General features: G+C 35.7%; 1 protein-coding gene across 4 annotated transcripts in view; it reads left to right on the top strand.

Moving 5' to 3' along the window:
- Positions 1-445: 445 nt before the first annotated feature.
- The window catches only part of LOC126758283 (uncharacterized), a 90,534-nt gene continuing 78,679 nt past the window's right edge, over positions 446-12,300 (top strand). Inside the window, exon 1 of one of the 4 annotated variants that reach the window (XM_050472498.1) lies at positions 446-1,431. The gene's annotated coding sequence lies outside the window, so the exon portion shown is untranslated. The other 3 variants (XM_050472500.1, XM_050472499.1, XM_050472501.1) reach the window with 3 other exon arrangements.

A 12,300-nucleotide genomic window follows, 5' to 3' on the forward strand; every position in this document is an offset into this window, starting at 1 on the left:
AAGCAGGAGGCTCAGGAGAAATGGCGACGTGGGTTTGAGATTTTGTTTTAAACTTTTTTTGCTACGCCTTGCGCCGATTTGCATTGCTATGGTGGCGGCGGTTTTGAGTTGAGTCTTTTCGATTTCTTGTTTTGCTTTTTTCGAAATAAATATTCGTCTCTTGCTTGTTGTTGCTGCAGCGGCAGCCAAAGTCGGCTGCGCGTCAGCCGTTAACGGTGTGCGGTGCAATTGTGGCCCATTGTTGGGTTTCGGCGTGCGGTATCGGGTCACACCACAAGAGAAACCGCTGCTACTGGTTCTCGCGGTGAGCTCGCAAAGCCAAGAAAAATAATAAAAGTACAGCAACAACTCAAGAAACACGGCGCGCGATGAAGAAGAAGGAGAAGCAAACACTTGGCTGGCTTGTCGTACCGAAGCGTCGCGTTGGTTTTGTTGTTGTAATTGCCGTGTTGCATCACATTGTATTTGTGCATTGCGCGCCTGCTGACTGCCGCCTCCCACCATTTCCGCTGCCCGCTCCACGCTGCCGCTCGCCGCTGCGCACCAAATGCGTCACTGCGGCAACCTGCTGTTGGCCTTATTGCCACTCCGACGTCGTGGCGGTGTCGTTGACGATGATGATGACTGCTCTGCGGTGTTGGTGAGACCACTGTTGTTGTTGTTGGTGTTGCTGCCATTGCTCTGACTACCGAAATTGCCACTCCGTTGGCAATTTGTTGTTGCCATCGCCATCGCCGTCGCCACAAATGCTGATAGTGGTCGGTCTGTATGGTGGTGCCAGCGCGCGTAGCCGGAGCAGTCCAATAGTTACGGGTGTGTTTCTTACGGACGCGCTTGTAGATTTCGCAATCCGCAACAATTTGCCAGCCAGCCGCACGTCCCCAACACCAGCGCCTGCTGCGTCGCCCACGTCGACCGTTGTCGTCGTATCTAAGCGCTTAGTGTCATCACCGTTGCCGTGGCCGGCGCTGTCATCATTGCTGGTTGACATCCGTTTTAGACATTGATGCGCGTGCACGTGTTGCTGTTGTTGTTGTGCCACATATTACACACTTACAATCGCACACATAGTCGTGGTGTTGCCGTTACTTTGGCCGCTGATAGCCGCGGTCGCGTTCATGGTTACCGCAAAAAATAGTTTAATATCGTCGTGTCGCTTGATTTGATCGCCAGGATAATTGCGCAACTCGCTCATCCGCTCGTGTGTGTCTTGCTGACGCGCTTCAGCCGCTTTATCGCCGGTGTGTGGTCGGTCGTCAAAGACTTCAAGTGCGTTTTTTCGTGAAGTTTCGCGTGTGCGGTGTACGGTCTGTCAAGTGACAGCTGTCAGTTTTGATTTTTCCGCAAAGTGTCGTGTTAAAGTCTGAGTTCCGTGTAGAAGATTTTTATGAAAGGAATGTAATTGCAGTTGGAGATGTTTAATAAGTATTGGTGAATACATGAAATATTATTTATTTCTAAAGAAAAAAGTATACGGACTCAGAGCCTAGAAAAGGTAGACAAAAATATGAAAATTGTTATTGAAAAAAATTGTGTTGCAAAGATTCAAAAATCCCTAATCCGGCCACAAGTATTGTAAGAAGTGAGTAATTATCTTGAAAGTCACTGATGGAATCAAAACAACTATCTAGTGAGAGTAGAAAAGGCCTTTCAGTTAGGCAGGGATAAGAGCCAAGAACAATAATGGCTTCTGGTATGACGCTTAACATAAAATTGAACAGGTTTTTAATTGTGAATCGTGTCTCATTCGATTGACGTTTCTGAAAAATAATATGCTTGTCTAAATACCTTTGGCGATTATAACATTTTATGGGGTTACATAGGTTTTCTTGGGTAAAAAACAGTTTTTTTCAATTTTTTTTTTCTGAATAAAACAAAAATGAAAAATTTTATTAGAATTTTTGTGGTTACAAACATACACTATTAACAAAAAAATTCTGAAATTTTTGGAAAAAAATATTTCAAACTCGGCCATTGCGACGCCATTTCCGGTGACCCCTCGGAAAAAAGATGCGCCCGCGTTGGCTGGATAACTCCTTATAGGAGCATCTAAAGTGAAAAATATGTATTTTAGTTAAAACTTTAACTTAGACCTCGGACGAAGGAAAGAAAAAACTGAAAATTGTATTTTTGAAAGAAATTTTTACAAAGAAATGAAAATTTCAGTGAAAATTTCGCGATATTTTATTTTTCAAATAGTTGTAATCGAAAAAAATCCTTCATTCAAGGTTTTAAGAATTGTATCTCAAAGACCTGTTTCAAATTTCATGAAGATCGGTTGAGTAGTACTCGAGAAATCTTGCCAACAGACTTCAAGACACAGTTCGAGAAAAACGTGTTTAAAGACGGCGCACTTAGCCTATGTATCCTCGCGCGCACAAGTTCTTAAGGCGGTATCTCCGAAACTATTACTCGGATCAACTTGAAACTAGAAAATTTAGATTTATTTATTCGAGAATTGTTGTAGAATTTGATAAGAAAATGAAAAATCGATTTTTGGAACCCCTAAACCCATGTAACCCCTTAAAGAGAGCGTTTTTGTACTATTTGCAGAACACAAGAACTTTGTGGAATTACTATCCGTTATTTTAGGAATTTCAAAGACAAAAATAAATTAAAAGTTGACATTGAATTATTTTTCTTCTAAGAATGTTTTAATTTAACATTTTTGATTCCTCTTTAAGAAATATTTTTATTTATTATCAAGCGCAGCACTAAGTGATTGCTGTTTTTTTTTAATGAAAATGCTATTTTATTGTAAGGAAATGGTTACAAATGAATTATTTGAATGCCCCATTACGGTAATATTTTTCTGTTCATCTTGTGGTGCTATTCAAGAAACAAGCTTTTTTCGATGGCGTCTTGTGGGTGGAACTGTTTTGGGGCCAGACAGTCTGCCGTCGAACCGAACAAATAATAATATCGGACGGTACAATATCTGAGAAATTTTGCGGTGCTTGCGGTGGGACTTCAAATTTAAGCGCTTCCAGGTAGGTTTTAACGGGTTTGCCAGCGTAAGGCCGAAAGTTGTCAAACCGCAAAATCACTTTTTCATGCCTCTCTTGGTATTGTGGTCATAAGACAACCTTCCTGTATCATTCCCAGCGCACGTAGTCGTTTTGTAATGGCTTGGTGGGTGACTTTCAATGCTGAAGCAAGCTCTTCTTTTGTTTGATACGAGTTCTCATCAAACGTCGCCAGTTCACTAGATTGAATATATTTTATGAATCGAAGAATCAAAATCCCTATTTTTATCTTACATTATTGTACATAACTTTTTATTTCATATTTTAATTAATTTAATTGAAATATCAAATATCATTTAATTATAAATATCAAAATATCGATGAGAGAGTTTTATGAAGAAAATCAATTCAAACAGTTCAAAAGTAGTATTTTGTTAAAAAATATCAAACATATTTTTTTTTGTTAATATAGACTATTTGCATCCAATTAAGCAAAACACTCTTGTATTATTCTGATGTTTCTTTACAGAACAGCTAATAACAGTATCGCGTCTTCGATTCGCCACTTGCCTGCTCGCTATTTTGAGTCTTGTTCGCTTACCAAATAATTTAAGAAACTAGTTCCCGATTAAGACTACACTTGATTAAGGAATAAGTATAAAGGTATGACCGCTTGCCGTCCGCTCTTTATTTATTTTGAACCAGACCAATGGTATTAAAGTGTAATCCATTTCGAGGTTCCAAATTATTTTAAAGAAAAAACACAGAAACTTCAAATTTAATGGGGAATGTTTATTATCAATCGAAAGAACATTCTTTCGGATTTTTTTTTGGAGACTATCTTTTTCAAACGTTGCCCGCGGCCACTTCTCACGTGACCTATCCTTTGATTCCAATTTTCGATGACTCGTTCGAGCATTTCGATTGGTAACTGGCGAATAACAAGCGTGATGTTTTCTCAATAAATCCATTGATTGATGCGATGTGTGGGAAGTGGCACCGTCTTGTTGAAACCAAATGTCGCTGAGATCACGAGCTTCAATTTCAGCCATCAATTAGTCGGTTATCATGGCGCGATAACAGGTGCCATTAACGGTTACGTTCTCATCGGTATAATTTTTTAAGAAATATGATCCGATGATTCCACCGACCCGTAAACTACACCAAACCGTTGTTTTCTTTGCTTACTTCCAACCAAATGACTCACATTTCTAAAAAAGCACGTTTATGGTAAAATATATTCAATCGTTTGCAGAAGTATTTTCAAACATTTTATATATTGTATGAATACTATTTGAATATATGTATATTTATTTAGTTTGGGTTTTGATTTGACGGTTTATATGTTTGTGAATATTTCATGAGTGCTTTATAAACATACTTAAGTAATTACCACGCACAAATAAATACTTTCGGTTTAACTATTTGCATATTTTCTATTCAAGTGCTGGATTAGGTAAATATAGAGAGTTTTATTTAATAAATGCTTCTGAAATGTAAAATATATTTGAATTATGGACTTATACAAATAGTAAAGCATAGTTTAGAAGCGATTATTATTTGCCAGCAGTATTGGTTATAACACTTAATGCATACAGGGTGACCAGTCAAACCGCAGTAAATATTTTAAAAATATACATACATACAAGATACAATTAGGTTTGCTTTTATAAGGATATGATGTTCTTGGAATGTTGAACTGAAATTGTAAAAACTATTGTACTGAATGCATATACAGAGTGAATCAGAAGTTAAACAATTTTAGCACTATTCTGGAACATATTTGCGAGGAGTATATTACTATGAGTAAAAAATAGTAAGACTTTGTTCCTTAATTTTCTTAATTTATTCTCAAAATCTAAGTCGTTCTCCCCAAAGTAGACTCCTTTGGCCCCAATACACTTGTGCCAAGGTTTTTTCCAATCCTCGAAATAGTTGTTAAAGTAAATTTCCGGAATAGTCTTCAATGCGCTTTGCGATTCACGTTTAACGTCTTCAATTTACTGAAAACGGTTTCTCTGCAGCAGTCGTTTGAGTTTGAGTCAGAAGTCGAACGGAGCTAAATCAGGCGAATACGGTGGTTGCGATATTGGTTGAATCTTTTGCGAAAAACTCCCGAAGAATCAATGCAGTATGCGATGGAACATTTTTATAGTGCAAAAATCAATAGTTGTCGCCACAGTGCCGGCCTTTTTTTACTAAAATATTAGCGCAAGTGACGTATAATACTCAAATGGTATTCCTTGTTGACAGTTTGCTGGTCGGAAGGAATTCGGAATGCACCACACCTCGATAACCTAAGAAAACTGTCAACATAGCCTTGATTTTCGACCTGTTTTGACGTTGTTTTTTCGGCTTTTGCTCACCTTTGCCACGATATTCGGCTGATTGATCATCTGTTTCTGGGTTGGAAGCTTAGATCCAAGACTCATCGCCAGTAATAATACGTGTCATGACATCCTGGTAGTCGGAAAATAGTTTTTAACAGACGTTAACGTGTCGTTGTTTTTTGAAAATATTGGGTGATTTTGGAACCAATATTGTTTTCACTTTTCTTAGGTCCAAATGATCTTTTAAAGTGATTTTCAGTGATCCTTCCGCTATTCTAACGATGCCATTACGATCTCTAACTGGTAACCATCGATTCTTAAGCACAAATTCCTGTGTTTAATTGACGTGTTGGTCATCAGTTGATGTTGATGGCCGTCCTGGACATTCCCGAGTCTCTTTGAATAATTTGTACCAATCAAAAACACTCGCTCACGGTAAACAATTACATATCACTGAAAGCCTTTTCCAACATTCTGAATGTTTCGGTACCAGAAATTTGATTCCGCGTACAAAATTTAATGGAATACCTTTGTTGAATAATTTCACTCATCGTAAAAATCGCCGAATGCGATTTATGTACTTCAAAAAGACAAGAGAATACTAAACACTAATGATTGATTGATGTAAAATTTGGCACAGATGTCTCTGACAGTCAAACCAACCTAAAAAAATATTTCCACGAATGGGTGTTCGCGAGAAATTTTAATTAAAAAGTCTTACTATTATCTGGAGACACTGGTTTGTCTAGGCAATGAGTTGCTGAATTTGGCTAAAGCCATTGCTTTGTATTTAAATCTGTAGTCTGGGAAAAATAGTTACAATCAAAAAATTTATAAAGTCTTTTGTGAATGAAGTCGCCCGTAAAGTATTCTCAAGTGTGTACTGAGGCTTATGATGAGCTGTATGAGATATGACGACGATATTGACATAGTTCAGCGAATTAAAAGACAGCGGCTACGCTTGGTTCTGTCGGCGGAATGGACGAAAACACTCCAGCTCTGAAAGTATTAGACGCAGTACCCGCCGGGGGAAGCAGAGGAAAAGAAAGACCTTCACTCCGTTTGAAAGACCAAGAGAAGAACCTGGCTTCGCTTGGAATCTCCCATTGGCGCCACGTAATGAAAGGAAGAAACGACTGGCTCGCTATTGTTAACTCGGCTACAAGCGCGTAAGCGGTGTCTACACCAGTAAAGAAGAAGAACTGAAGCTTATGAAATGTCTATTTGTTAACAGGGTTGTCATTTTTCGTGTGGATTGCCGCCAGACCAATAACGCGAATTTTATTTGTTGACGAAGCCATTTAGTCAGAAATGAGCCACATCGATTTTTCGATGAAAATCTTTCAAGGTTAGAATTTTCATTGCGTCGATATTTTTTGTATTCTAAGAAGCCAACTTAGGCTTTACTGGACGAGCCAAGGAAGTAAACTCGTAAAGCATCAAATTCCAATCACTAAGATTGCACGAATAACTTTCAGTTGAAAAATAAATTAATTTTTGGCTCACCCTGTATACTCTAATTTAATGTAGCGTTAAGAAATGATTATGAATATGTCTGTATTGTGAGTGACTGAAAATCATAGTAATTCTATACGCAATACTAAAATGAAGAATAATGAAATACAATACTAAAAAAAAATAATTCCATTCAAAATACTCAAATGAGCCTCTCTCTCGCCTCTGTTTACGCAATATTTGTCGCTATAAAGAGTTGACAGTTATTTACTTCTGAACTTATTAACATGCTCATATACATACATATGCTTGCTTATATACTAACATAAACATAACGGTGATTTTTTTTGTCGGTAAACCATTTGTTTGCCGCAACTGTTAATTTACCAAACACACACTCAACTCACTCTTCCCTTATTCAATCATTTACTATAAAGTTTGCAGCACAATATTAAATGATCGCTGTTGGGGGCTCCACCTTGCCATTTGAGATCGAGTGGCGGTTTCAGCGCTCTCTATTTTTTCTAGGAATATATGTGCGTGTCTGTGTTAGTGCAGCTGCTGACCGCGTTCGCGACCGGTGTGGCAGCACGCATTATGGCCAACAACTCAACTTTTTGTTTAATTTTTTTTTCAAGCAAATTTTCAGTTTTATTTTTTATTTTTTTTACATTTTTTTACATTTTGTTTTATTTTTTTATTTTTATTTTTTAATTTTTTGAAATTTTTTTTTATAAGTTTTGCTTTTGTTGTGTGGCATTTGAATTACATTGCATTTGAGTGTGTGTTAGAGCTCTTGGTGTTCAAATAATCGACTAACCGGATTAACCGGACTAGCTGGATTAACCGGGTAGAGCTTACCGGATTTACCGGTTAGGGCATTATTCGATTAATAATATTCGGTTTGCAGTATTCGGATTGTAGTCGTCGATTATTCGATTAACCATTCGCTCTCGACTATTCGAATAGTTTGTTGTCAGCTATTAGAATAGTAAGCGTTCAATTTTTAAAAAAGTTTTCTTCATCTGTATATAAGATTCTAGAAACTTTGCAGCAAAACTCAAGGGCTGCTTGGATTTCAAGCAGTTTTTATTTTCTCAAACACTCGCTGCAGAGCGTCCATACGAATAATAGCACAACATCGTAACAAAATCGACTATTCGAATAATATTATCGGTTAATATACTGGTTACAAACCGGATATTCCAATAATCGGTTTTCAGTTTATTCGAATAATTTTAAGAGTCCTAATGTGTGTGTGTGTTCTCATGTGGCAGCATTTGCTGCTAATTTTATTGGTCAGGCCAGCGTTGTTGCTGTGTTTTCATTAAAAAAGTGCTGAACAAAAGCCGCAGATGGTAAGGAGTCAGCTTTCTACCACAGAAAGTAAAAATAGACATAAAAAAGCATCTGAAAACAAAAAATTGCAAAAAACAATAGCAAAAGGATGAAAAATTGCGAAAAAGTTTAACTGCCTCACAATAATATGCGCGGATATCGCCGGTCAACCAGGCGGCGGCCGCACCACATATTAGCTGGCATTTCAACGGTGTCATCATTGCTCACACGGTAGGCGCGCCGTGGCGCTGGGGTCGCATGTCCGGGATGTCCTTTCACGCAGACAATCAGAAAATCAGACAAGAGCAGATGGTTAACAGTGTTAACGCGCTCGTCAGTTTGTCGTTTATTGTCCAGCTGCTGCATTTTGTATGGACAAATTGCGGAATCGGTGCTCATGCGAGCTGCTGCTGATGAAGTGCGGTGCCGGTGATGGGGTTGCGATTATTATTGTCATCATCAACAGTTTCGCAGTTCATTTTAATAAGCACGCATGTGAGAAATGTACCGTAAAGCGGCGCATATTATGATGAAAATATTCGAAATTTATGCCAATTTTCAAATTTCAATTTCGCCAACTTTGTAAGTGTGTGGAAAGTAGACATAAAATGATTATAGAGAACTCCAATACAATTTTGTATAAAATTTTGTACTTAGGCTTATACTACTGAGCTGATCTATACAGACGTACCTCCTCCGTTTTACAGAGAGGAGAGAAACGGATGAGAATCTTTCATTTCTACACAAGAACTTCAATTTGAAGGATCCGTTTGTATGACAGCTATATATATTATTGGTCCGATCTCAACAGTTTCTTCGGATATTTTCGCATGGCTTTACACCATACCAAATACCAAATTTCGTTAAGATATCTTTTCAAATAAAAAGGTTTTCCATACAAAGCTTTGATGTCGATAGTTCATTTTGTATGACATCACGAGGCTATATGGATCCGATCTGTACAGTTTCTTGAAATATTACTTATTTGACTCAGATAACACTACATGCTAAATTTCGTGAAGATATCTCGTCAAATTAAACAGTTTTCAATACAAAGCCTTGATTCCGATTCTTCAGTTTGTATGAAAGCTATATGCAATAGTGCTCTGATTTTGACGATTCCGACAAATGAGCAGCTTATTTTGCAGAAAAGGATGTATGCAAAGTTTCAGATCGATTTCTCAAAAACTGATGGACTAGTTCGCGTATATACGGCCAAACGGATGATGGGGATGATAGAAGAACATGACTTAAGCGACTCAGCTCATCATGCTGATCATTTATGCATATTTTTATAGTATCTTCGACTTTTTCTTAATGGCAAATTTAGTACACCCTGTTCAGGGTATAAAAATATTCAACTTTTTTTTTACTACTTTTGGTTTATACCGACTCTTTCAAACTATTCAATAATTATAATTCGTTTTCAGAACCGTTAGTATATTGTTAGTGAAACTTTGAAATATTTTTGAATTTTTGCTTATTTTTATGTTGTTCGATTTTGTGTTTTTCATAATTTTTGTTGTGTGTACATATTCGCTTATGTTTTCATGCTATAGCATTGTGTACCGTGGCGTATGAGTAACATATTTGTTGGAGGCGAGTAGAGCGGTATGCAAGTAGTTTTTAAAATGCAGCACTATACATTTAGTGGTACCAATGAATTATATATGTATATGTAATCTATTCTCATCTTATAACCGTTAGTTTAACCAGTTTTATATTCTTGTGGTTATTTAAAAGGTATTTCCAATAAGAATTCATTGTAGTTATTGCATTTATTATATATTACAATGGATATGTATAATATTTATGGAATAAGCATTGGGTTAATTGATTTGGTTTCAAATATATAGCTGTAATTGTGAAAATTGGTAATTTTTATTTCACTAAACTGAACTCAAACTGGTATAGCAAAGGACCAAAATTGGTCTATGCCTGACTTATTGGCCTACCAGATTATTTCACTATAAGCGTGATTCAGAGCAGATATGGTAGTTATAGTAGTATGAAGTATACTTTAAATAATTCACATAGTTCAAGAGATTTTTCCCGAATAATTTAGAAAAGGGTAGATAGTTTTTGAAAAAAGCAAAGAAATTCATGGTAGATTGAAACCCATCGGCAACGAAAGATAATATAACAAACATTGAGAGAAAAATAATTTACAGGAGATCTGAAAGACGGGCGTTGTGAAAAGAAAGGAAGGGCATGGTGAATTTTTAAGAGTTAGGATGGGCTTATCTCAATTTTCAGCGAAACTACGAGTCCTCTAGAAAAGAGTTATATAGCAAAGTTATAGGTAATGAAAATATATATACATATATACCTAAAATGCAAAACAACGTACTATCAAAAAATCGAAATAAATTTTTTTTTGCTTACGATTCACTATATTACATCACATACATATATGTAATTTTTGCAGCTTTCGCTCTCAGATATAACCGATATATAACCAATCTATAACTAATATATAACCAGTTAGTATAACCATTTTATAACCAAAAGTCATATTTTGTTTAAATATGAGTGGTTTCTATTATATCGTTTTTGCTTTCCCTGTAAACTTATGAAAAGTGATGTTAGGTTATTTTGCATTTTAGGTGATATATATGTATGTATAATTTTTTTCATTTAACCTCAATATTCATGTGAAAAATTCGCCTAACAAAATTTTTGATTTTTTTCATTTTTATCTTGTACAAAAAAAAATATTTCTTTCACGATATTTGGTGGAAACTTACTTTCTTATGTCCTAAATTTCACTACTGTGCTATTCTAAAAAAAAATTGTATTAAAATAAAAATATTTTTAGTATTTCAAATTAAAAATTAAAAATTCAAAACCTTCTATGAGACAATTATTACTATTTTTTAAACAGAAAAAATTTCTTTTTTTAATTAAAAATTAATTATTATTAATGCCCATAAATTAATATTTATTTCTTTCTTTGGGTTTCTTCGTGTAAAAAGCAGCCTTTTTTCATCAATTTTTTTCTCATTTAAAAAATTAAATATTTTATTAGAATTGTTTATTGTTGCAAACATACACTATCAGCAAAGAAATTCTGATATTTTTTGGAAAAAAATATGTTAAACTCGGTCATTGCGACGCCATTTCCGCTGACCCCTCGGAAAAAAGATGCGCTCGCGTTGGCAGGATAACTCCTTATAGGAGCATCTAAAGTGAAAAATATGTATTTTAGTTAAAACTTTAACTTAGAACTTAAACGAAGGGGGAAAAAACTGAAAATTGGATTTTTAGCAGACATTTTTCAAAAAAAAAAAAATGAAAATTTGTCGAAATTTTTTTGTTGAAATAGTTGTAATCGAAAAAAAATTCTTCGTCTAAGACTTTTATATCAAAGACCTATGTAAAATTATTTCATGAAGATCGGTCTAGTAGTTCTCGAGAAATCTTGCCAACCGACTTCAAAAACACAGTTTCGAGAAAACGACTTTAAAGCCGAGTCACTTAGCCTAGCTAGCCTCGAGCGCACAAGTTCTCAAGGCTGTATCTCCGAAACTGTTACTCGGATCAACAAGAAACTTTAGAATAATATTCTAGAGGTGTTTTAGAATTTAAAAAGACAATAAAACTAATAAAGACTTTTTGAAACCGTGAACCCATGTCACCAGGTAAATATACTCTTTATTCTGAAACTGCTCGTTAGTTCTCAGTAGCCCATTCAACACCCTCTTGCGGTACATTTGCGCGCATAAACATGTACGGAGATTCGGTCCACCGCAGGCACTTGATATGGAAATAAAAATTACAAGTAAAAACAGCAACAAATTGATTACAAAAAAGTAGTATGAAAACGGAAATTGTTACAAAAAAGGCAAACGCGTAACAAACTGTGCGACAATTGCGAAAATAAAAATCGCAAATACGTGTACAAGTGAATAAATGAGTGAATAACGGTAAATAAAGAAGGAAATGGAAAATAAAAACTGAAAAAAAGTTAAAAATAAAAAGACTGTAAAATAAAAATAAAATAAAAATTGTAAAAAAAAAATAAAAATAAAAAGACTGTAAAATAAAAATTGTAAAATGTTCTTGTACAATGGCGCGATTGTTGTTGTAATAGAGTGGGCACGCAATTAACAGCATGCGTACATACACATATACAAGCATATAAGCATTGATATAAATATGTTTTTTTTTCCATATTAATGCTTACAACTGGAAACAGCTGCGAGCAGTCA

Source organism: Bactrocera neohumeralis, chromosome 5 (genome assembly GCF_024586455.1).
Source record: "Bactrocera neohumeralis isolate Rockhampton chromosome 5, APGP_CSIRO_Bneo_wtdbg2-racon-allhic-juicebox.fasta_v2, whole genome shotgun sequence".
In the NCBI taxonomy this organism is placed as follows: domain Eukaryota; kingdom Metazoa; phylum Arthropoda; class Insecta; order Diptera; family Tephritidae; genus Bactrocera; species Bactrocera neohumeralis.